This window comes from Odontesthes bonariensis, chromosome 11, assembly GCF_027942865.1.
Source record: "Odontesthes bonariensis isolate fOdoBon6 chromosome 11, fOdoBon6.hap1, whole genome shotgun sequence".
In the NCBI taxonomy this organism is placed as follows: domain Eukaryota; kingdom Metazoa; phylum Chordata; class Actinopteri; order Atheriniformes; family Atherinopsidae; genus Odontesthes; species Odontesthes bonariensis.
In genome coordinates this window covers 7,813,711-7,838,266 of record NC_134516.1, presented here as the reverse complement: position 1 = coordinate 7,838,266, position 24,556 = coordinate 7,813,711, and the positions used below count along the sequence as shown (strand labels likewise).

The window sequence follows — 24,556 nt, the reverse complement described above, 5'->3', positions numbered from 1 at the left end:
CTTCACATCATTACTGTCCCTTATTGGACTGTTCTTATTAAATGTGACTGAATGTAAGACTGTTTAACATCTTCTCCTCAGGCTGAGCGTCTGTAACCTCTCAGATGAAGGATGTGCAGCTCTGTCCTCAGCTCTCAGCTCCCAGTCCTCCAGCCTGACAGAACTGGACCTGAGTAACAGCAACCTGCAGGATTCAGGAGTGAAGCTGCTGTCTGGACTGCAGAGTCCAACCTGTGGGCTGGAAACTCTCAGGTGAGGCTGTTTTCATGCTGGAGCAGAGTGCTGATAAATGTTAGCCTTTGTTCCCGGTGGGCAGCTCTGAAGTCAGCCCCACCATCAGTCTGATGGGATCAGTTCCTCAGCTTTGTTCCCCATGAAAGCCTCTGCTGTTTGAATCAGATTCTGAGACTGTCTCTGATGAGCTGCAGCTCCAGGGTGGAAAGGCTCAGCCACCGTGTGGACTCCTTGTTTCAGTCATGATGCGTCTCTGAGCATAAAAACCACCGCACGGACACGATCACAGGCTTCTAACCCTGATGTTCCCTCTAAGTGGGCTTTCAGTCCACAGTCAGCATTAGAGCTGATTGATTCTGATCCCAGCTGTTCTTTTTCTCTGTAACTGTCTCCTCAGGCTGAGCGTCTGTAACCTCTCAGATGAAGGATGTGCAGCTGTGTCCTCAGCTCTCAGCTCCCAGTCCTCCAGCCTGACACAACTGGACCTGAGTAACAACAACCTGCAGGATTCAGGGGTGAAGCAGGTGTCTGCTGGCCTGAAGAGTCCAAACTGCAGACTGGAAACTCTCAGGTAACAGAACACCTGTGGATGCTCTTTGTATGATTGTTCCAGCAGCTTTAGGCCTCTGACACCACAGGGACTCACCTGAACCTGAACCTGGAACAACCTGGAAAGTCTTTTTTGGGTCATTTGGTCAGTTTCCTTTTGGTTGTGTTCTCATCCAATAAATAATGTAGAGTGCAGATTCCTACAAAGTTCTTTGAGTGAGTTGTCCTCCTGAGCCCACCTGATGGGCGGGGCAAACCAGCTGTAATGATGATGTTGAAATGATGAGAAGTAATGATGGATAATTGGCCATTTTGTTTTTTGCTGAGATTTTATTTGGTTCTCCACAGATGATAATTGCTATTATTTTCATGGAAGAGTTTATTTTATATTTAAGTGTATTTTTCAGGTGGCTTAATTTTGAGTTTAGAATTAGATTGTCAGTGTTGCAGAAAATAAATGAATCTAAATGAATTCCATCAGTGCTTACCTACCTGTCAGCTGTCATGTTGTTCTTTTTTCACAAATATGGGAATGATAGTCAAAACTACCATCAAAATGCATAGTTTTCTGTAAAATAGCATCATAAAGCCTCCTGACCGGCTGTTTGGGGCCCATGAAAATAATTCTTAAATCCCTAGCGGCGCCCCTGCTGACGAGCGTCTCAGTTTCACATCAGTGAAATTAGCTTCTTCTTCACTGCTGCTCTCACTGTGGTGCAGACCATATTTTTATCTGAACAGGACTCAGTGGGGAGTGTCTGCATGTGTTCGGGGCTAAAATGGGAGCAGAAATCAGGTTGATCCACGTGTGTGTAGTTTGATTGTGACTCAGATTTCTGAAGACACAGAGTCAGTAATGTGAGACAGTTGCAGACATTCAGCTTGAGTTTCAGAGCAGTTCTCTCAGAGTTTCTGTTGTTGTGTGTGTCTGCAGCCTGTCAGGCTGTCTGATCACAGAGGAAGGCTGTGCTTCTCTGGCTGAAGCTGTGACCTCCAACCCCTCCCATCTGAGAGAGCTGGACCTGAGCTACAACCATCCAGGAGCCTCAGGAGAGAAGCTGCTGAGGGCTGCACTGAAGGATCCACACACACTCAGGTATGGAGAGGCCTGCTGCAGCCTCACAGTGTCTGACAGAGGAGGAAGAGCTGGGAACATGTTCTCTGTCCTGCACTCAGCCCTGTGCTTCTGCTTCCTGCTGAGTGTTACATGAACAATCACACATGTAGGAGCCTGTTTCCTTTGCTCACAGCACCAACGCTGGTTGGACAGAAACAGCAGATATTTGTGGAGGAGGTCTCCAAGGAGAACATCTGCAGGAACAACAGTGAGAAGTGTCTGTTGGTCCTCTGACCCTGGATCAGACGCAGAGATGGGTCCAGGACATGTTAGCCTAGCTTAGCACAAAGATTTCTAGAACCATGTTCAGCGTACATCTGGAAATGCGTACATGTGGGTTAGACCTGCGTCCTGAGAGGATCTGGATGTTTGGCTGCCCTGAAACATTCTGAGAGGAGGAGTCAGCAGAAACAATGTGACCATCAGGAGAGACCATGATGTCAGAGACTGAAGAGATTTCAGTAGAATGTTTAAAGCTCATATTTGGCTTCAGAAAGGAGAGAAAAATCAAAGTGAAAATTCTCCCAAAGTTGAAGAGTTGAATTCAGAGACAGAAACTTCATCATCTCCATCATCTGACTGCAGAAAACATTTAGTTTGATCTTGTTTTTTATTGGGTTTTCAGCGCCGACGTTCAGTTTCTACACTTTTCTCTATCCAGCTGGAGATGATAATTACACACATTATATCCAAATTAAGATCAAAAACAAACAAGAGACGAACAAAACAAATATCCACTCCCCATTAAATACATGAAACATCCATCCATCCACCTTCTACACCCACGGAATCCGTCGGTTGGGTCGTGGGGGGCCGGAGCCCCTCCCAGCGGGGCCAGAGGCGGGGTTCACCCTGGACAGGTCGCCATCCTTCACAGGGCCACATTAAATATGTTAAATCAAATATACACATTCAGACATTCATATGTACAAGCCCACACAGAAATAAGTGATGAGGAAACCAGCACTGAAACATTGTGAGGCTCTGTGTGGATGATGGGAAACAGGTGGCAGAGGAGGAAGGCTAACCAGGCTCATTGTGTTCATAAAGAGCCGACAGGACTCCACCGGTTAGTAAAGATGGATTTTAGGAGCCTTCATAGATCTGTAATGTGCTCCATCTGATGAAGGTCCCAAACCTTCTGGATCCAGATGTTATATGAAGGGGGGGTTCAGCCATCTAATAGTTCTGCAGCTCAGTGCAGCTGTGAGTAATATATTTACAGATGTTTCTCTGACCTCCCATTCAGCCCTTTAGGCATCACTCCTAATAGAGCCACAGTAGCATCCCGAGGTACAGAGCATCAGATACCTCTCCCCAGAGTGTCTTTACTTTGGGACATAAGCAGAATATATGGGTATGATTGGCAGCATGTGCTCCACCATTCCTCCAGCATCAGCTGGAATGGGACCGGCTCATTCGAGATACTATTTCTGGAGTCCTGAAAAATGTGACAGTTATTTTCCTCCTTTCAGGGTGGAGCCTGCTGGAGAACGATGGCTGACACCAGGGCTGAGGAAGTGTGAGTGTGTTTTTCATCTGTTTCATGACATCCAGCCATCCTCACACTGTCACATCACTCATTGATCAAAGTGAACAGATGATAGATCAATAACTGCAGCTTTACTGTGTTTGTTCTCTCCTTCAGATTCCTGTCAACTCACAATCGACACAAACACAGTGAGCAGAGAACTGAAACTGTCTGACAACAACAGGAAGGTGACACGGTGAAGGAGGTTCAGTCATATCCTGATCATCCAGACAGGTTTGATGACAGGCCTCAGCTGCTGTTTAGAAATGATCTGACTGGTCGCTGTTACTGGGAGGTCGAGTGGAGTGGAAGAGTTTATATATCAGTGAGTTACAGAGGAATCAGGAGGAGAGGAGGAGACATGGACTGTGTGTTTGGATTGAACGATCAGTCCTGGAGTCTGAGCTGCTCTGATGGAGGTAAATACTCTGTCTGTCACAGTAAGAGAGTAACACACATCACCTCCTCCTCCTCCTCCTCCTCCTCTGTCTGTAACAGAGCAGCAGTGTATGTGGACCGTCCCGCTGGCACTCTGTCCTTCTACAGAGTCTCCTCTGACACACTGATCCACCTCCACACCTTCAGCACCACATTCACTGAAGAACCTCTGCATCCTGGATTTAGGTTCTGGTTCGGTTTACCTGGTTCCTCAGTGTCTCTGTGCTAAGTATACAGAGTGTCCTCCCTTCAGAGAATCCCTGCTGAACAGATAGTCTGTCTCTTTCACCCAGAAACACCTTTTCAGATTCATGGACTCAGTCAGTTTCTGTTTGAAACTCTTCTGAATGATTCCTTGGAAACTTCTTCCTCTTCCAGTCCTTTAAAGATGGAAGCTGCCATTCTTCCAGGATGTTGTTTTTCTGTATGTTTCCAGTCAAAGCTTCACACTGAGTATCAGCAGGTTGTGTTTCTCTGCAGCTGACTTCAACTGAGCCCATTCAGCTGATGTCAGCTGCAGTTAGTTTGCTGCACGTGACAAACTGTGACATCAGAGAGGAATCACTGAGCTGCCATCAGCCCAGATGGATTCCAACCTGCTGACAGATGTTCACTGATTCTGCTCCAATGAGCAGAGGTCTGGTGAGCAGCCGGGGTTCATCCTGATGTTTCTCACATCCACTTCCTGTTAGATGATGAAAGGACACCTGGACTGGAGCTGATTCCTGATGGCTGAATGTTGCTGTTGAACGCTAACAAAGAGGACTGAAAGGATCCTTTACAAACAGCATGTGGACCTGAACAGTCCACAACTTCTGGTTTGGACTGGAAATATTTACTGTTTACTGTGTGAAATATAAAGTTTGCTATGATCACATGATTTAAAGTGAACTGATGTTGAAATCCCAGGGTTTTCATGCATTCACATGTTTAATTTTTCCCTTTGTGTACATGTACAGACAGTAATAATACAGAAAGTAAATGTAATGCAGAAGTAAATAAACTCCAATCTTTATTGATTTATATAGAGAGTCATTTCTGAATAAAATGTGTGTTTAACTGTGTAGCTGGATACCCAAGCAGCTGTAATGTTGGAGTAAAAAAAGACATCCAACCAGGAACAGAATGTGAAATAAAGAGGCAGATCTGCAGGTTTCCAGCCCACAGAGGAGTCCCAGTCCAGCCGGCTGCTGCAAACAGTGAAATCCTCTTTGTAGCTGCCATCAGGAGTGAAAGTCCCGGCTTTGGCTGGTTTGTTCAGTGAGGTTTTAAAGCCTCCGGGTCGGCATTCAGGCATCCCCGTGTTGGTGCTTATAGAAGTGACTGTAATGGGACGAGCTGCTGACACCACGATGAGTGAGAGAAAAGGTTTGGAGTTGGAATTTAATCAGAGGAGTCGGTTTCTGAATGGAAGTGTTTAAGAAAGCCATCATCCGAAGAAATGTTCCCAAAGCTGAGCTTTTAGTGAATTCCCAGGAATATTGCGTGTGACCTGTTGGCTCCGGGCGTCAGACTGATTCTGAGCTGTTTAGAAGCTTTGGGCTCAATCCCCAGGCAGGAAAAAAGTATTTAAAGCTAAGCAGCACACAGGTGAGGAAGAAATGAAGCGGAATGGTTGTTTATCACTGTGGTGAGACAGCTCAGAGTGATCGAGAGTGTTTCAGTTCTCACAAGTTGTTTTCAATTTAGGGGATTTGATGAAAATCATTTTAGTGTAAAAACTCAGAGAAGAATCAAATGTGCTCACAGTTTGCAGCAGAATAAGCAGTAAAAAAATAATTGGGCCAATATGAAACGTTTCAATAACAATTAATTAAAGAAAAGTCACATTTCTGGTTTTACACAACTCAGAATATTTCAACAGTTATGTACGTGTTCGGCACCTCGTGTGTCTTTGTCTGCTATTTGTTTCTGTTCATTCAGTCACATTTCAGTTCATCAAATATTAACACGGTTTAGCTCAAACTTAAATTTCTGCCTCTGAACAGGGTTACAAGTATTTTATATTTATATTCCCACTTTTCTTCATATATTTCTGTATATATTTCCACATTTATTTCCTTCATCTTTGACAGATCTGTCCTGTTTGTGGCAGTTCAGTAAAAATATGGAGTTTCTGCAGTCCGGGGGCTGAACTGACATCATGCAGTTTATCTTTACACCACAAGAGGGCGACACATCACCTTAAGTGAAGAGTCCCCTTCCTTCACAGTTCCAGCAGATATTAGTTACATTAGAGCCGAATTGAACATGGATCAGTAACATTTATTAAGTCCTGATCACTGGAGGCGGCCTTGTTACCACATGGGTAGTGAGACAATCAATCTGGCAAAGACTGGTTGCCCCTGCAGCTCCTATAAAGCTGCCCCGAAGAGGGCAGATGAGAAGCAGGTGTGACACCAGGAGCGATCCAGACTCCGCCCAGGGCTTCCAGGAAATCTGCTCAGCCCAATTATTCAGCCTTTGGAATAATAAAGCTTAGATTTCCCTTCATTTCAGACACAACGGGACAACAATGCTGAAAACATTCAAACTGATAAAGTACAACAATCTTTAGGAGAAGTTTCATCCTTCAAGGTTTTTACCAGTTACTGTGCAGGTTTGAAACTGCTCCTACTTTCCATCTTCACTGAGTAATGATGAGAAATGTGAGCTGGTAAAACTCCAGCATTAACTAAATATGACAGTGTTGTTAAAGTATTAATATGACTGCTCTCTTCCATCATAAAACCTCACTTTAGAAAGATTTCCCACATTTCAATGTTCATCCTGACTGAGGGTGTAGTTACAGCTTATGGCCACCAGAGGGAAGCACAGAGACAGATGCAAAGAGGCTGTTAAGTTAGCAGAGACGCAGTTAGATATTAGACAGCTTCCCAAATAATTGTAAGAGCTTTTTTTATGTTAGTGTTGATCCTATATTTATGTACATAATAACTTACTTTTCTTAAGAAATTTACTGGTTTTGTATGTAAAATATTCCCAGTTCACATATGTGATGTTGCTTGCTTTGTTTTTATCATTTAGAAGACATGAATCTTGACTCTAGTTTTCCTTTTCCTGCCTCAGCTCATGTCCCACCAGGGCTCTCAAGTGTTGAATGCAGGCAAGAGTGACATCCCAGGCCGCAGGAATGGGGTTCTGTCATTAATAATATTATTATTAGTGTTGTTGTTATTAATAACTGCTTAATAACTCAGACTCATGGAGACGTGCTTGTTTCCTGCCGTTTCCAAGACAGAAAGGACCGCGCGTGGCTGTCCCGCCCAACGCGTGAGCCTTGAGAGCCCCGTGTCCCACACTCCAGAGACGCTCTGATCCGGGACCCGAAGGACAGCCTCGGCCTTGTTTCAGTATCAGATGTGAACGAGCCCAAATACAAGAACAGAGGCTGCAGGAAATAACTGAGTTTACCATAAAAATGTGGACAAATGAAAGTTTTGACCTGATGGTGTTAGCAGAGAACAGCTCAAGCTGATCCAGAAGGAAACACAGATGTGTGCACAAAATATCAAATTTCCTTTCATTCCAGGCTGATTGTGACCAACAGCAGCCACATCCTGAAGGAGCTAAAACATGATTTCAGCTCCACTGAGGTCAAAGGTCAGAGCAGATGATCTAAATGAAGTGTGTTGAAGGCTCTCCTGACTGCAGTTAAAGCAGAAAGTCCTCTTCAGCAGTATTAATACTAAATCAGTTCCTGTCGCACATCTCTCTGGGTTTAGGGTGTTTTATTCCTACCTGAGACGGTAACCCCTGTGAAACCATCACAGGTTAAAGTTGGACTGTTCAGATTCAGTCCATTCTTGTCCTGATAGCATTTAGCTTTAGACTTTTTCTCATGTTTCATGTCTCATCTGTGTGGCTGTTTTCTCTTTTTGTTAACAACATGGATGCTTCTTTAGAGCAGTTTGAATGTTTGCTTTGGGACCAGTAACAGAAGGATGGACATTGTTTACATTCATACGGGACACAAAAGGCGTCTGATTCTGATCATTGTGCCAACACAGTTTCTGCAGTGCAGCACTAACTCAGTGTGGGGGGGTCAGCAGGGACCCCTTCAGGGACTTTAGGTCAGACGAGCTCTGATGATGACCACATGAGGATTTCTGTCTCTGTATCTGCTGATGGAGAGGAGGCAAAGAGCCGCCGGCAGCGTTTGTCTTGCTGGATGTTTCTGAGCGGCTGCAGCTTCTTCTTCTTCTCTGGAGCTCATATTCATGACGGCACCCTGTGACCATCATCCTGACGTTCACACTTCTGACTGTTGGCTTCAGCAGGAAATCATTTTGTTGTTGTGTGAAACAAAGAGAAGCCATAACTGCTGTATCAGTGCTGTGAGGAGGCGGATTTATTTCTGCTTCTCTGTATTTATTCTGGAGGTCGTCTCAGGGTAACGATGCAGCAGCTGAACACTCAGGAAAAAACAGGTTAAAAGCACTTTAACTGTAAGAAAGGATCAGAAGGATGAGTTTTAGTTCAGTTTAGTTTCCAGCCGAGTGACTCTGTGGCAGAAACAGAGCTGGATCTCAGAGGCCTTTTCTGTACGAGCCAGTTTACAGCAGAAACACTTTGATCTGCTGCTGAGGAGAAGAAATGTTCCAGCGTGTTCCTGAGCAGCTGCTGATGGACTCATTCAGAAAGAGGCAGATCCCTGAAGCTTCCAGCTGCTGGCTTTCACACATCATTTCATCAGGTGTGACAGAAGTCACGAGTCAGCTTTTAAACAGCAGCAAACAGGTGTGCACGCTAACATTTAGAAATGCAGAATAATTATTATTATTTACCTTTATTTAACCAGGCAAGCAATTAAGAACAAAAATTCTTATTTTCAATAGCAGCCTGAACGAGCAGAGGCTCGATAAAGGGAAGGGGGAGGAGGAGCTAACAGTTAAAAGAATAGGGGTTATATAAAATACACAACAAAAGAAATCAATAAAAATAATAAAATAAATAAATACAGTACAAAACAAAATACAGACAAACAGTAAACAGTATGGCAGGAGGGCATATTAACAAGTGCAGGAATCAACTGTGGCTTGGAGCAGGTTTGTTTTGAAGACAGAGATTGGGGTGAGGACAGACAGTTTCAGGGTGTGTTGAAGTGCGTTCCAGTCGTATGCTGCAGCAAAACGGAAGGCACTACGTCCAAAGACAGTCCGGGCTTTGGGAATAGATAAATTGAGGAAGGCATTGGATCTTAAGTTACGGGCAGGCTGGGAAATGTGCAGAAGGGACGAGAGGTAGCGAGGTGTAATGCCAAGAATGGATTTGTAGATGAGAATAAACCAGTGGTGAAGCCGTCTGGTGTGAAGTGATGTCCAATCAACCAACTTATATAAGTCGCAGTGGTGAGTTGTGAATGGAGCTCCAGTGGCAAAACGGATGGCGGAGTGATGGAGGGGGTCCAGTTTGCTAAGAGTGGAGTGGGAAGCTGCTCTATAGATGGTGTCACCGTAGTCGAGGATGGGCAGAATGGTCATTTTTACAAGTTTGTGTTTGGCTGCACGGGTGAATGAGGCCTTGTTTCTGTAAAGGAAGCTCAGGCGAGCTTTGACTTTAGACTGTAGGTGCTTGATGTGGGTGGTGAAAGAAAAGGAGGAGTCCAACCAGAGGCCAAGGTATTTATAAGAGGACACAAACTCCAGCTCAGAGCCGCCAGCACAGAGGATTTTTGGGGCAGAAGGGGAAGTGCGTTTCCGGTTGAAGATAATGCATTTGGTTTTTGTGGTATTGAGGAGAAGGTGGAAATGCTGTTCAACAGAGGTGAGACTAAGTTGAAGTGTGGCTGCCGCTGAGTGGAGAGAAGGGCCCACTGAATACAAAATGGTGTCGTCAGCATATAGGTGGATTTTGGAGTTGCCAGCACTTTTTGTAATGTCGTTGATGTAGATGGAGAATAGCAATGGACCTAAAATAGAACCTTGAGGTACTCCTTTGGTGATGGTGAGAGGGGCTGACACGATGTTTTCAGATTTTACTTTCTGGGTTCTGTGACTTAGGTAGCTGGCAAACCAACAGCATGAGTGGGACGACAGACCAATGTTGAAGAGCCTCTGAAGGAGGATGTGATGGACGACGGAATCAAAGGCCTTAGTGAGATCAATGAAGGCAGCGATACAGGACAGCTTGGAGTCCAGAGAGGAAACAATGTCATCCAAGACCTTCAGAGTGGCTGTGGTGCATCCATGACCAGGACGGAAGCCTGATTGTAAGTCAGACAGGATGTTGTTGGAGGATAAGAAGAGGCTAAGCTGCTCATGAATCAGTTTTTCAAGAACCTTAGCCAGGCACGGCAGGATGGAAATAGGCCTATAGCAGTTGGGGTCAGAGCTGATGCCCCCTTTGAAAAGGGAGAAAACAAGAGCCGATTTCCAATCAAAAGGAAAGATGGACAGATCCAGAGACAAGTTAAAAAGTTGACAGATGGGAGCTGCGATAACCGGGGCAGCAGCTTTTAAAAACATGGGATCGATCCCGTCAGAGCCAGCTGTCTTACTGGGGTCCAGGCTGGAGAGATGCTTCAAGACTTCAGCAGTCGTGATGGCTCTGAAGGAGAAGGAGCCAGAGCTGGAGGATGTAGTTGATAGTGAGGATGACGGAGCAGCATTGGAAGGCTTGGCAGAGAAAACAGGAGCTGAGCTAACAAAGTGCTGATTAAAAAGTGAGACCATACGAGACTTATCAGTGATAACAGAGTCACCAAAGGTCAATGCACTGGGAAGATGGGGAGGAGTGAGCTTGTTTTCCATAGATTTAACCGTTTTCCAGAACTTCTTTGCATCTGAGCCGCAGGAAGCAAATTTGTCCAAAAAGTGAGTGATTTTGGCCTTTCTGACAGCCTGAGTGCATTTATTTCTGCAATGCCGGAAAGCGAGCCAATCAGCAGGAGCCTGGGAAGAGCGAGCTATCCGCCAAAGTGTGTTTTTCTGGTGGATTAGCACAGCCAAATCATGGGAGAACCAGGGACTAAAACGATCCTTGATCCGTAATTTTATGAGTGGAGCATGTTTATTGATGATCAGGCTGAAGGTCGTCTTGAAGAAAGACCAGGCCGCCTCCATAGAAGTGAAAGTGTTAAATATGTCCCAGTTCACAGCGGCAGTATCCTGAAGAAAAGCTTCCAGGTCGAAGTTCTTCAGGGAACGTTTGGAAACGATCACAGGAGGGCGATTAACTGATGAACTGGAGCGAGTGCAGGCAATAACACAATGATCACTCAGATCTTGACTGAAGACACCACATTTATAATTATTGGGAGCGTTAGTGAGGATAACGTCTATCAGTGTGGCAGACGAAGGAGATTTCAGATTGAGTCTGGTGGGCTCTGAAATAATTTGGTAAAGGTTTAGGGCGTCAAATTGTTGAGTGACCAAATCTGGGGGGTTAAGCATGTCCCAGTTGAGGTCGCCCAAAAGAACAAACTCAGAGGAGATGTGTGGGGCCAGAAGCTCACTAAGTGCAGTTAGAGAACAAGGTGGGGCTGAGGGTGGTCTGTAGCAGACAGCAACAGAGAGAGAAAAATTCTTAGACAGGATGATCTTTAACACTAACAGTTCAAACTGCTTAGGAACAGATTTTGACAGAGAAACAGAACATTGCAGGTGGTCTTTAACATACAACACGACACCACCTCCTTTAGTGGCTCTGTCCTGGCGAAATATGTTAAAACCCGGTATGGAGATAACAGAAGTGGCAATACTTTTCTTAAGCCATGATTCAGAAACAGCAAGAACATCAGGATTAATAGTGTGAATCCAGGATTTCAACAGGTCAAGTTTAGGCAACAGACTGCGAATGTTGATATGCATGAACCCCAAACACGTGCGATCACAGAAATCATTAAATGCCAGATTAGGAACTGCATGAATAGCACTAACTGGGCCTGGGTTGGGATGGATGTTACCTGAGATAAACAGCATGAGAATGATTACAATGCGCCTGGCAGCAAGGCTAAAGTAGGCTTTTGATGGTGGAGTGATGTGACTCATAGCAGGTTTGTCATGGTCTACCTGCAGGCAGGAGGAAGAAAATTGTTGCAGCAAAATAAGAGAATAGAGTGTAGAGGATGACAAAGACAAACTTGGAAGTCCTGTGTTTGTAGTGATCCAAAAGGTGGAAGTGTCTCTAGGCAACAGCCTAGTGTCCAGCGTGCCACCACCATTGAAGGCTGTTACTGACCTGCGCAAATGTCCACCCGCATGTCCAGGGAACTGGGCCACAGCGAGCAGGCAGATGATGGAAAGCGCGAGCCATTGAGGTAAGGGAGATGTCTTGTGAAGAAACATGCTCATGTGAACCGGAGGCACAACGACGCTGGGAAGAAGGGTATCCGTTTTTTTTTTTTTTGGGCTGGAAAAGGCTAGCTGCTGCAGGGCTGGAAAAGGCTAGCTGCTGCAGGGCTGGAAAAGGCTAGCTGCTGCAGGGCTGGAGAAGGCTAGCTGCTGCAGGGCTGGAGAAGGCTAGCTGCTGCAGGGCTGGAGGAGGCTAGCTGCTGCAGGGCTGGAAAAGGCTAGCTGCTGCAGGGCTGGAGAAGGCTAGCTGCTGCAGGGCTGGAGGAGGCTAGCTGCTGCAGGGCTGGAGAAGGCTAGCTGCTGCGTTGAGAGGTATTCCAGGTGTAGTAAGCGCAAGCTAGTTAGCTAGGTTCAGGCTCCAGGAGGATGCAGCAGGCCCAAGCTAACTAGTGTTGGCTCCAAGTGGATGCTACAAGCCCAAGCTACTGTGCGCAGATCCAGGGGGATGTTGTAGGCCCAAGCTAGTCAGCTTTGATCTGGGTGTTGTAGCTGTAGCAGGCCCAAGCCAACTAGCCCAGGGTCCAGAAGAATGTAGCAGGCCCAAGCCACCTAGCGCAGGATCCAGGTGGATGCAGCAGGCCCAGGTCAGGTAGTGCAGGCTCCAGGTGGATGCAACAGGCCCAAGCCAGCTAGTCAGGTCCAAGCTAGCTGGTTCAGCACAAGGTGGATGCAGCAGGTCAAAGCTGGTGTTTCTGCACTTATTCTGATTTTGACAGGGGTTACTTGGCATGGCATGGATTCATGAAAGACGGTGACGGGTAGGATCTGGCGATCCTATAAAAGAAGATATCAGACGTTTCTCAGTGAAACTCTCATTCTGGGAGTCGGTGGTCAAACAACACTGAGAGTCTGCAGGCTTGTTGGCAGCTCTCAGCTAAATGCTGACAGCACTCAGTCTGCAGCAGGCCTCCAAAGACCTGAGAGTCCAGGCTCCAGTGCGGATCCTCTGGGACCAGACAGCCTGCAAATGGACAAATCAGTCATTTAATATGGTTTCTCTTTCCTTCTGAACAGGAAACCTTTTTCTCAGTCTCAGGAGCCGAATCCTGTTTGTTTCTGGCTTTGGAGCGACTGACTCCACGATGGTGAGATCAGGACTGAGGCTCAGATCTGTGGCCAAGCAGTGTCCTTCTTCACGTAGAGGTCTGATTATGATGCAAAATGTCTGAGTCACCTTATATTTAAAGAGTCAAAACCATAGATATGTATAGAATGGCTAGATGTCTCGTCCGCGTTGCTGGGCAACGGAGTCGAACGTCCTCAGATGGCCGCCATCTTACCACAGGCAGCTCTCTTGCTGACTACATTGTGTTGATGGTGAAACATTCAAGACATAACTTGCTTAACTCTCAAACGTTTAGGTTATTATAAACATCAAAGTAGTAAGCTAATTATCACACTACAGACAAGGTCCATATTTCTTTTTTAAAATAAAAACGTAAATATTTCACGTTTATTTGCCCCATAACTCAACTTTATTTATCCCTTGGGATGATTCCCTCAGGGAAATTCAAGTCCCCAGTAGCTCCAAACACACACATAGGATCTCTATATATTTAAAATACAGTATAATATAGAATAATTAATATAATATATAATTAAAATATAATTAATATAGAATAATCTAAAACAAAGTGTAAAAAAGAATATAGGCTATACAAGATATACAAAGTAAAGAGAGTTAAATAAAATAAGTTATAGCACTATGGTTGAGTTATTGCCCATATTGCACTACACTTGTGTTAATTACACATTGTATGCACATAGTCTGACCATAAATAGATAAGATATTGCACAGTAGTGACGTGAATTATTGCACAGATGATCGAATAAATAAAATATCGCACAGGGTCTTTTAGTATGTAAAATAGTGTAAAATCGTCGAGATTTCTGCGAGATAAGAGTAATAGCGTCAGAGCAGATCACTTACCGTAACTCAGTTTACTCAGTTTCAAAATATTCCCCATCCATACATATTAACTTTTCATTTGAGCCCTCGGACACGCTCTCAGAGTCATCTGCATCTGTATTGTATCCAAATGTTGGCAGCGCAGCAGCTTAATGACTGAAGGAGTGAATGAGCCCACAGGAGGGGAAATGTGTCCACAAAAAAAGTGTCATGTTTAGTTAAAAGCTGAGACTTCAGTTTCCATCAGCAGCCATGTTTCCAACTCTGTGGCCAAGCAGTGTCCTTCATCACGTAGAGGTCTGATTATGATGCAATATGTCTGAGTGACCTTATATTCAAAGAGTCCGAACTGTCAAAACCACTGAAAAATAATAATTCCATTTTAAAAACAAGGTTTTTCAGGAGAGTTTGCAGCTTCTGCATCCTGAGCAGCAGAAAGGCTGAAAGCAGAAAGTTGTTGGAGCCTCAGAAGAGTCTTAATTCTACCTAAACACATGTTACAGTGGAGAAGTTCATCATGCATCATGTTTGTGTTCCACAGACCTTATTGTGTGTGTTTATTCATTCATATCTGCCATGAAGAAGCGCTGGGAAATGAAACGGCCGTTATTACTGCCCTCTAGCGGTTAAACCGCACAGCTACATCAATCAATGCTTCATGATTTAACCGGAAGTCAGATCACCAGCACCATGCTACAGCGAGAACTATAAAGTCTGCTCTGTTTAAATTTACTGTCACATGAAGTAGCCACGTTTTAGCACCACATTCATTCTCTACTTAACCTTTAAACTAAATATAACCGGAGCTAACAAAGATGCTAGCTAACTGCTGCTAACTAGCTAGCGTTAACTGTAGCTTAGTTTACACTTGAAGAAAAAACCTGCGCCTTTCACACAAAGAGGCCACCAACTTAGTTACATTCAGCCACTCCTGAGTAAAACAAGTTTCAGCTGTTATCAGATCAAACAGCTTTATATTACGTCTGTGAGGTGCAGCACAGCGTTAACAGCGTTTTATTGTGAACGGTACTACCGGAAGTGTCAGTTTTTTTGTAAATCTCCAGCTTTACCTTTTCTGTAGATACCATCTGTGGCCACTAGAGGGCAGAAACGCCCTGCTCACAGCATAAAGACTGAATCTGCAGACTGCAGCTGGCTGCCTTAATCATATGAACAAAATGACTTTGGAACAGATTTCCCTCCATTTCAGACACAACGGGACAACAATGCTGTCAGTAAAACATTCAAACTGACAAAGTACAACAATCTTTAGGAGAAGTTTTGTTTGAAACTGATCTATCTATCTATGACAGTGTTGTGAAAGTATTAATATGACTGCTCTCTTCCATCATAAAACTTAATTTTATAAAGATTTCCCACATTTCAATGTAGTGATGGGATACTCGATTCCTTTTACTGACTCGAGTCACTCACTAAAGTGAATCGGGTTCTCGAGTCACTTGAATCAGTCACCCAGAGTGTGCGCAGGAATGTACAAACAAGTTCCAAACCACGTCCCAAATCATTGTGAAAAAGGCTAAAAGTCCAGAAGTCTCCAAGGCCAAACATTTATCTTTCTTTCTTTCTCTCTAAATAAATTCTAATAACCCAAACAGCCAATAAATTAACATTCAGTGCGAAACAGTGCAAAATTATAATAAAATTTATTAAACTGTGCACAAATAGAACATTTAAATGACCTGAACTATAGTGCAAAGTAATAATATTCTAACATTCAACACTGCACCATTAGAATAAAATAATTATGTACAGAATGAAGGAACTCCCGCTTCCTTCAAAATAAAGCCGAGAGGGAGAGAGAGCTGTGAGCTGTGAGTCGGGTAAAATAAATCATGGAAATATAAATACTGTTGGAGCTATTTATTCCTGATCTTCATTACTTTGAATTTTGTTCAAATGTATTCTTAGTTTACTTTATATTTTTGGGGAGTTATTGACAGAGTTTATTTGTAGGTTAATAATTGTTTGTTTTGTGTGTGGGGCATTATTCAGACGCACTCAGCCCACGAGCAGCAGAGCTCCTCAGCTGGCGTGTTACTCAGAAGATGACATCATGAAGCTGCTGAATAAGGCTTCGGAGGTTTGGATGAGACCCAACGCTGGAAGTTTCCTTTCTTGCTGCCCTTGAGTTAACGCGGCCAATGAGGTCTGCAGAGTGGTGTTCACATGATGTTCCCACGTGTTTAAGATGCTGCAGCGACGCTTTCACATCACCTGTTTCACTGCATGCAAACATGGCACATTGCAAGCAAATGGAGCGCATTATGGAAGCTGTTTGTGCTGGAGATGTTTCTTTAATGTTTATTCTCTTTGGAAAGGCTTTGTATCCTGTGAAGTTCAGTTTATGATTTGTTTGTTTTCATTTCTCTAGTTCTCACGGCATGACTGACCACAGCCATGTGCAAATAAATGCCCGTGCATGAGAGGAAGGACTTGTGTTGGTGATTCCAACTGAAGGGAGTAACACTCAGTCATTTCAGTGATGCGTCCCTCAGGTTCAGCCTCGGTGAACACCTTTACTTTCTCTCACAGCCTGCTGTGTTTTTCACTGACTGATTCCATCTGAGTTATGAAGCCACAGCAGGAAACCGTGAAAAGATGTGAAAAACATCTGGATTGAACTGATGTGTGTGTTTAGAAAGCCTGAACTTCTAAAGGTCCATGTGGTGACCATGTGTTCTGATGGTGTTGTATGAGTTTTATAAACTCTGAGGTGTCAAACAGAAGCTGTGAACATTACAAGCGACTCTGCTGCCATTCCTCCAGAAACACTTCCGCTGCTCCGGCTTCAGGAGCCAGTAGGAGCTTTGTCCGTCTCTGACGTCACGCGCAATAACCAATGGGAGACTTTGGAACAAGCCCCGCCCCCTGTTTGGCGGCTCCTGCCGGGCTGAAGCACAGAGATGAACCCAGAGAGCAGAGCAGCCTCGTTCCCTCTGTTAAAGACACCTTTATGTCCACTGAATCCAGTCTGAGGAGAACTCTGAAATGTTCCAGCTAACAGGAAAGTTGTCCACAAGAACCAACACAAGAGGCTCCATGTTTTAAGGGTTAGCTACAGCAGAAAGTTTCAGCGCTTTGGAGGAGCAGACAGGAAGTCTAAATTTGCGCCACTGATTCAGGCTATCAATATACTTAAGAATAAGTAAAAAAATAAAATCTATTACATAAGATAAGAACGGCTGTGTACGATGTAGCTGATATACAGTTGAGACAGTGGGGACGGAGCGCATTTTCATGTAATACCACTTTGTACCACCGGGTGGGGTGTGAGTCGTCACGGTGTCAGTCTGCGATGGAGCCAGCAAATGAAGACGAAGAAGAAGACAAATTAAACCTTTGAACCAGATAACTGGCGGTAAACCTGAGCTCAGGTAAGTGTTAAAATGAGGAAAAAATTAGTAATTTCAACAAAACAAAAGGCTCAAGGCTAGAGAATAGAAAATGTAAAACATGTATGTAAAATGTGAAACGAGTATTTATTGGTGTTTTTTTCACTTGAGACAGCTTTTGGGCAGTAAAGGACTGAAATGTGACGAGGAACTTAAACAAATAAACTACTCAGGTAAGGAAAACGTTTGTGTTATTAATATTGCGGATGTAGCTTCAGTTCTAGTTGTAACTTTTCTTTCTTGGTGCCGTCTTGTTGTGTGTGAGCACAAATTAAAGGCGGGGTAGGGGTTCTTTTTCTGGAACATTTTTTTACATATTGCTTGAAATACTCTTCACACCCCCATTGCAACCAATTAATTAAAAGTTTTGACACAAATATGAAAAGTTTTAGTGGCCTCTAGAACGTACAATCTAGGAAAAACACTATCCAATCATACTGAACGGACCGTTAACGATGATTGGATAAAGAGGTTAAAGAGGACTTACTTTATAACAACATGTCAGAACTTGTATGTGAACAGGACTGCTATATGCCTACTGCTTTGTTCGAAAAACTGAGTTCATCATATTATGAAAGCTGCATTAGTAATGGTGTGTGCGTTATATTTGCCAACATGATACTGAGTTGTATCTGGACGCTAAGATCTGCGCATGCTCCAGAAACAAAACAGCGACACGTCACAAAACTATTTTATTTAATGGCTGAACAGTTTGACTTTGTAAAACATACCTTAAAATTGTACTTTTCTTATAAAGCTTTGGGGAAAAAGCCACTCTGGTCCAGTGAGATTGGGGACTGTTTTCTGGTTGTTTCTACTGTTTTCTCTCTTTGTTCTGTGATGTGTTATCATCCTGAAAAATGAGCTCAGCATCATCAAACCTCCTTTTGATGGATGGAATGAAAACTCCATTGCTTCCTTTCATGAGAAGATAATGAAGGAAGCATTGAGAGGCTTCAGCCAGCTCTTATCACGGCTGCTGCTTTGCAGGTTATTTCACTCACTGAGGAACTTTCCTAAAAAGAAAAGAGCAGCTGGAACGGATCAAACGGGTGTTCACACTGACTGCATCCTTTCTACAGAGTCTCCTCCGACTCACGGATCCACCTCCACACCTTCAGCACCACATTCACTGAAGAACCTCTTTGTGCTGCTTTGGTTTCTGCTCCAATGCTTCCTCTGTTCAGACCTGCAAACTCGTCACCTTTTAGCGACAATCGCTTTTTTCCCGACCAATTAGGTCACTCACGTGAATCGTGTAGATCCGAGGAGTTTTTTTTTTTCGGGGGGGGGGGGGGGGGGGGTCTGGGTGGAAGACAAGTTTTCTTTTTCTCGCGCAAACGAAATGGAAGGCTTGTGAATGCACTATGGATCATTCTTATAACTGACATATTGTATGAACCAATCGGAGTCTCCGTCCGCACTGGCTTCAGAATCTTGAAAGACTCGGTCAGCTGAACTTGCCAAATCCGCTTATTATAAGCGATTTTGGTCGCATCTTTTGGGCTTGTTTCTGGACGCCAATCGCTTATTTGTTGTTCAAGATCTGGCAACACTACCTGCCTTTCGTCGAGAGCGAGTCTGATTCAGAGAAAGTTTAACGACAACGATATGGGATTGTGAGGCAGAATCTTCGAAAAACCGAGGTAAGTCAATCTGTAGCATATGGAGTGACTTATTCTTCCTATTCTTTCTTTCTTTTCTTTTTTTCTTTTACACCTCAGTCAGTCACTGTAACGTTATCTACCGCTTGTTAAGCCTAGAGCAAAAGGGCTAATATTATAAGCTAAGAAATACACACAGAGTCGATGCTACATTATCTGTCAGACTCAGGCAGATGGCAGTTTCTTGTCATCTAATATTAACTAGTTGTGATGTCTTAAGCATTGTCTCTCTCTCTCTCTTTCGGATTTTATATTGGCGGTTGGCAAACAACTTTTAGTAGCATTACCGCCACCTACTGATATGGAGTGTGGATCACATGACATTTATCTATATCCCTATATTAATATATACCCGTTCAATATATATATATATATATATATATATACATATATATTCACACACCTATATATATACCTATACGTCAACACTCATCTATAAGCATTGTCTTGAGTGTCAAGCACAATAAACAAAAAAAAAAATGTAGGCGTCAGTATGCCCAATGCGTTGAAACAGGTGTTGTGCCGAATTCGGCACCCCTGCCGTCAGATGCACCCCCTCGCGGGAGCGAGCGCGCACCACTCGTTTGTTCAGAAAGTGAAGCATTTCGCCTAAACAAACGCTGGGGAACATACTATTCTACGATTTAATTATTTATGAAGTAAATTGGAAGAGAAGAACATCTGTTGCTTTCAGTCGTTAAAAGTCTAAAGGGAGAACTCTCTCTTCGTCGGTGGCGTAGTGGCTTAAGCAGCCGCCCCATGTACAGAGGCTACAGTCCTTGCTGCAGCTGGCCCCGGTTCGAGTCCCGCGCCGGACGGCCCTTTGCTGCATGTCTTACCCATCTCTCTACTTCCTGTCTCTCTCCAACTGTGTATCCATTAAAGGCATAAAAAATATTAAATAAATAAAAAGTCTAAAGAGTGTGCTTCTCAACACAAAATCTTGTGCTAGCGAACGCACAACAACACTTTTCTGTTCTGTGAAAATATATACCCCAGCCATAAGTACAAAATAAATGGACTTGATTTTTTTCAAAACAAGGTGAATATATTTCACTTGGGGTTTCACAAGACTAAATATGATTCCAGCTTTTGTTGCAAGGTTCAAAAGTAAGTGCTTTTATTTGTGTTAACCTGTAGGCTATGTAGGTCGAAACAATAGCCTTCTGATCCTGAATATCACGATATGAAAATGTAATTTGATCTATGCCTGATAGACCTGTGTGTTTCTCACCATTAAAGGACATATTCTCATATTCAATAGCTACACTTGTTTTTAAGAAATTAAATATTTTTCTTGCTGCTTTATAAGATAAAATACAATAAACCAATCCCCCATCCACCACTAACATATCTGTTATCAGACCTATCAAACTCGTACATATATTGGCACCAAATGCATGCAGTTAAAAGTACCTAATGCTGAGGTCAAAGAAATAAAATTGTGCAGATGGGGAGCATTTCATGGCAGGCCTTGTGTTCCCTTTCCTGTGATACAGCATGTACCCCCTGCTTAACTCTTACTGTAAAGCTGTCACATGCACTAAACTTACTCTGGTTAAACACACTAGTTTTATCTTTGTACTGTGAAAAGCATTTGATGCTGGGATCAACAGAAGAAATATGGGGGGGGGGGGGCATATTCCGGCAGGCCTGTTTTTCCACCTGCCAGAATAAGCACCCCCCCTTAACTTTTACTAGAAAGGTTGCACATGCTTGAAACTTACTCTGCTTACACATACTAGTCCCATGTGTGTACTGTGAAAATTATTTGATGCTGGGATCAACAGAACAAAAGTTAAGGGGGGGTGCATATCACGGCAGGCCTGTTTTTCCACCTGCCGGAATAAGCACCCCCCCCCCCCTTAACTTGTACTAGGAAGGTGGCACATGCTTGAAACTTACTCTGCTTACACATACTAGTCCCCTGTGTGTACTGTGAAAATTATTTGATGCTGGGATCAACATGACAAATATTAAGAGGGGGTGCATTTCACGGCAGGCCTGTTTTTCCACCTGCCGGAATAAGCACCCCCCCCTTAACTTGTACTAGGAAGGTGGCACATGCTTGAAACTTACTCTGCTTACACATACTAGTCCCCTGTGTGTACTGTGAAAATTATTTGATGCTGGGATCAACATGACAAATATTAAGGGGGGGTGCATATCACGGCAGGCCTGTTTTTCCACCTGCCGGAATAAGCACCTCCCCCTTAACTTGTACTAGGAAGGTGGCACATGCTTGAAACTTACTCTGCTTACACATACTAGTCCCATGTGTGTACTGTGAAAATTATTTGATGCTGGGATCAACATGACAAATATTAAGGGGGGGTGCATATCACGGCAGGCCTGTTTTTCCACCTGCCGGAATAAGCACCCCCCCTTAACTTGTACTAGGAAGGTTGCACATGCTTGAAACTTACTCTGCTTACACATACTAGTCCCCTGTGTGTACTGTGAAAATTATTTGATGCTGGGATCAACATGACAAATATTAAGGGGGGGTGCATATCACAGCAGGCCTGTTTTTCCACCTGCCGGAATAAGCACCCCCCCTTAACTTGTACTAGGAAGGTGGCACATGCTTGAAACTTACTCTGCTTACAGATACTAGTCCCCTGTGTGTACTGTGAAAATGATTTGATGCTGGGATCAACAGAACAAAAGTTAAGGGGGGGTGCATATCACGGCAGGCCTGTTTTTCCACCTGCCGGAATAAGCACCCCCCCCTTAACTTGTACTAGGAAGGTGGCACATGCTTGAAACTTACTCTGCTTACACATACTAGTCCCATGTGTGTACTGTGAAAATGATTTGATGCTGGGATCAACAGAACAAAAGTTAAGGGGGGGTGCATATCACGGCAGGCCTGTTTTTCCACCTGCCGGAATAAGCACCCCCCCCTTAACTTGTACTAGGAAGGTGGCACATGCTTGAAACTTACTCTGCTTACACATACTAGTCCCATGTGTGTACTGTGAAAATGATTTGATGCTGGGATCAACATGACAAATATTAAGGGGGGGTGCATATCACGGCAGGCCTGTTTTTCCACCTGCCGGAATAAGCACCCCCCCCTTAACTTGTACTAGGAAGGTGGCACATGCTTGAAACTTACTCTGCTTACACATACTAGTCCCATGTGTGTACTGTGAAAATGATTTGATGCTGGGATCAACAGAACAAAAGTTAAGGGGGGGTGCATATTCCGTCAGGCCTGTTTTTCCAACTGCCGGAATAAGGACCCCCCACCTTAACTTTTACTAGGAAGGTGGCACATGCTTGAAAATGACTCCCCTCATCAGTATCAGTCCTTTGACTATAATCTGAAAAGGTATTTTATGCTGAGAGAAACAGAAAAACAATTATCCCACTAGGATATTGTAATTTATACCTTGTGATTACACATATTCACCCCAACTGTTCTTTTGGGAAATGTGCACACAAAATCATTGGGAGCAAATACATAATTTATTGTGATGAAAAAACACTTTGAACACTGAGCACCTTCACAATAAACATATCACAATAGCTTTCTATGAAAACAAACAAAAATATCAACAATAAAAAACATTTTAACAATATAAAAATAAATAGAATAAATAACAAGGGACAGCATTATTTGCAAGCGGGACACAAGAACTCCTCATCCACTGGAGGCCAATCCACACAGTTCTGGTGGTACCACCTCTGACACACGTCACAGCAAATCTGGGAAAATAGGGAGGTGTAGTGGTATGCACATTTTAGATTATAAAGTGTCCTTAAATATAGGATAACTCTAAATTAATTGACTAATAATATCTTTAATATTCCTTCATCTCACCAACATAATTGTTATGTTCTGGCTAAAAAACTATTTTCTACAGCACATGTACAATGGAAAGTAAGTAATCTTGCATGTCATCACAGAACGAGTACAACATAAGTGATGCCTGTATTAGTAGTACCTGTAGATGCCGATGATGCAGAAGAATGTATCAATCAATTGTTGTAAATAACCAGGGCAACATTGATACAGTAAAAACTATTCCTTTTCATTTTTTGTGGCAAAGTGTATAAATTACCCATTGGGTTCCATCCTGGTCCTCCGACCCACAAAAAGAACAACAGTTGCTCAGGTCATCTGTTAAGACAAACAACATTGAACAAATATGTTCAGATTAATATAATTTGCTTGGCACAGTATGAATTGACTGTCTTAGGGTTGCTTATTTGTGAGATAACATGCATAAAAAACAACAACATGAAGTGACTGACAATGTTGAGCAAAAAGGAAACACCTGATTCTCTAAGGAGGGACTTGGCTATGTCTAGCCTGAACTGGTCCACTGCCTTCTGTGATGTTTCAAGGTTCATTGGCTGCCCTTGCAAAATTTTCTCTGCAAACTGAAGAGAACTTTGATTAATAGAATGGAATAAGCATTGCATGGTGTTTGACACCCCCCCCCCCCCAATTCGTTAAATACAAATCGAACAAATGAAAAGTATTACATATTGTATAACCACATTTAATAAAACCTACATCAGGATGTCTGAAAGCAGGTCAAGATCTTCACTGCGATTGCTACTAAATTTGCTACTGTAGCTGTATTTCACACTCACTTTTAAGGCCAGGACACCACAGGATGTGCAATCTTGTTGACGGCTATGAGGGAGAGTGCTGCATGTCCACCTCGAAACATTGCAGCCCTTTTTCCTCATGAAGGCTCTAAAGTATGTATATAGCACATATGTTGTAAACTGTTGCACATTATTTAGCAACTCATAGAAGAGCTACTCCATTTAAGAGTCAAATTTACCTTGTTGACTCCAGGCACGTCTTAATTTTGCCTTTAGATTCCCCGAGGGGATCCATGAAAAGGCTTCTTTTCTCATGTGGGTAGATCACCTTTTATTATTCACATGGAAACACAACATAAATTAGGCAAACACCCTGGGCATTAGTTATATTAGTGAAATTCTATGATGTTGTGCAATGCTCCTCTTCTCACCACCAACATCCAATGATGGTTCTCGTTCACAATTCCCACAATCAAGTTGTGTGCCATTGGATCAATCTGAAAAAAGTAAATAAATAAAAAATACTGAATCCCTTTAACTAGAAAACAAGCATATTTGTAACATTTACACAAGGAAGTTTGCCTCCAATTTGCCCCCTTTCCTCTGCTGACTCCTCACATTCTGTCTCCAGACCTTGTCACCTATTTTCAAAGCGGGTTTAGGAGCACCCTGCTTCATCCGTCTCCTGGTTTTGTCCTGTTGCTTGGATATGTTGCCCTGAAGAATTTCTTTTATCTCGTCAAGGCGCTTTATGTCCTCTGACACATCTTCCTGAGCCACTACATGCTCAACACTGCTGTCGACCTGTGAACAAATGTTTTTATAGTCTTTCAGCCCATGT

The 24,556-nt window shown here is 43.4% G+C and overlaps 1 long non-coding RNA gene across 1 annotated transcript; it reads left to right on the top strand.

The window, feature by feature from the left end:
- Window positions 1-1,720: 1,720 nt before the first annotated feature.
- LOC142391574 (uncharacterized) lies at window positions 1,721-3,776 on the top strand. Its single transcript, XR_012770589.1, has 3 exons — window positions 1,721-1,879; window positions 3,376-3,422; window positions 3,549-3,776. It is a non-coding gene; the product is annotated as an uncharacterized LOC142391574 (long non-coding RNA).
- Window positions 3,777-24,556: the final 20,780 nt, after the last annotated feature.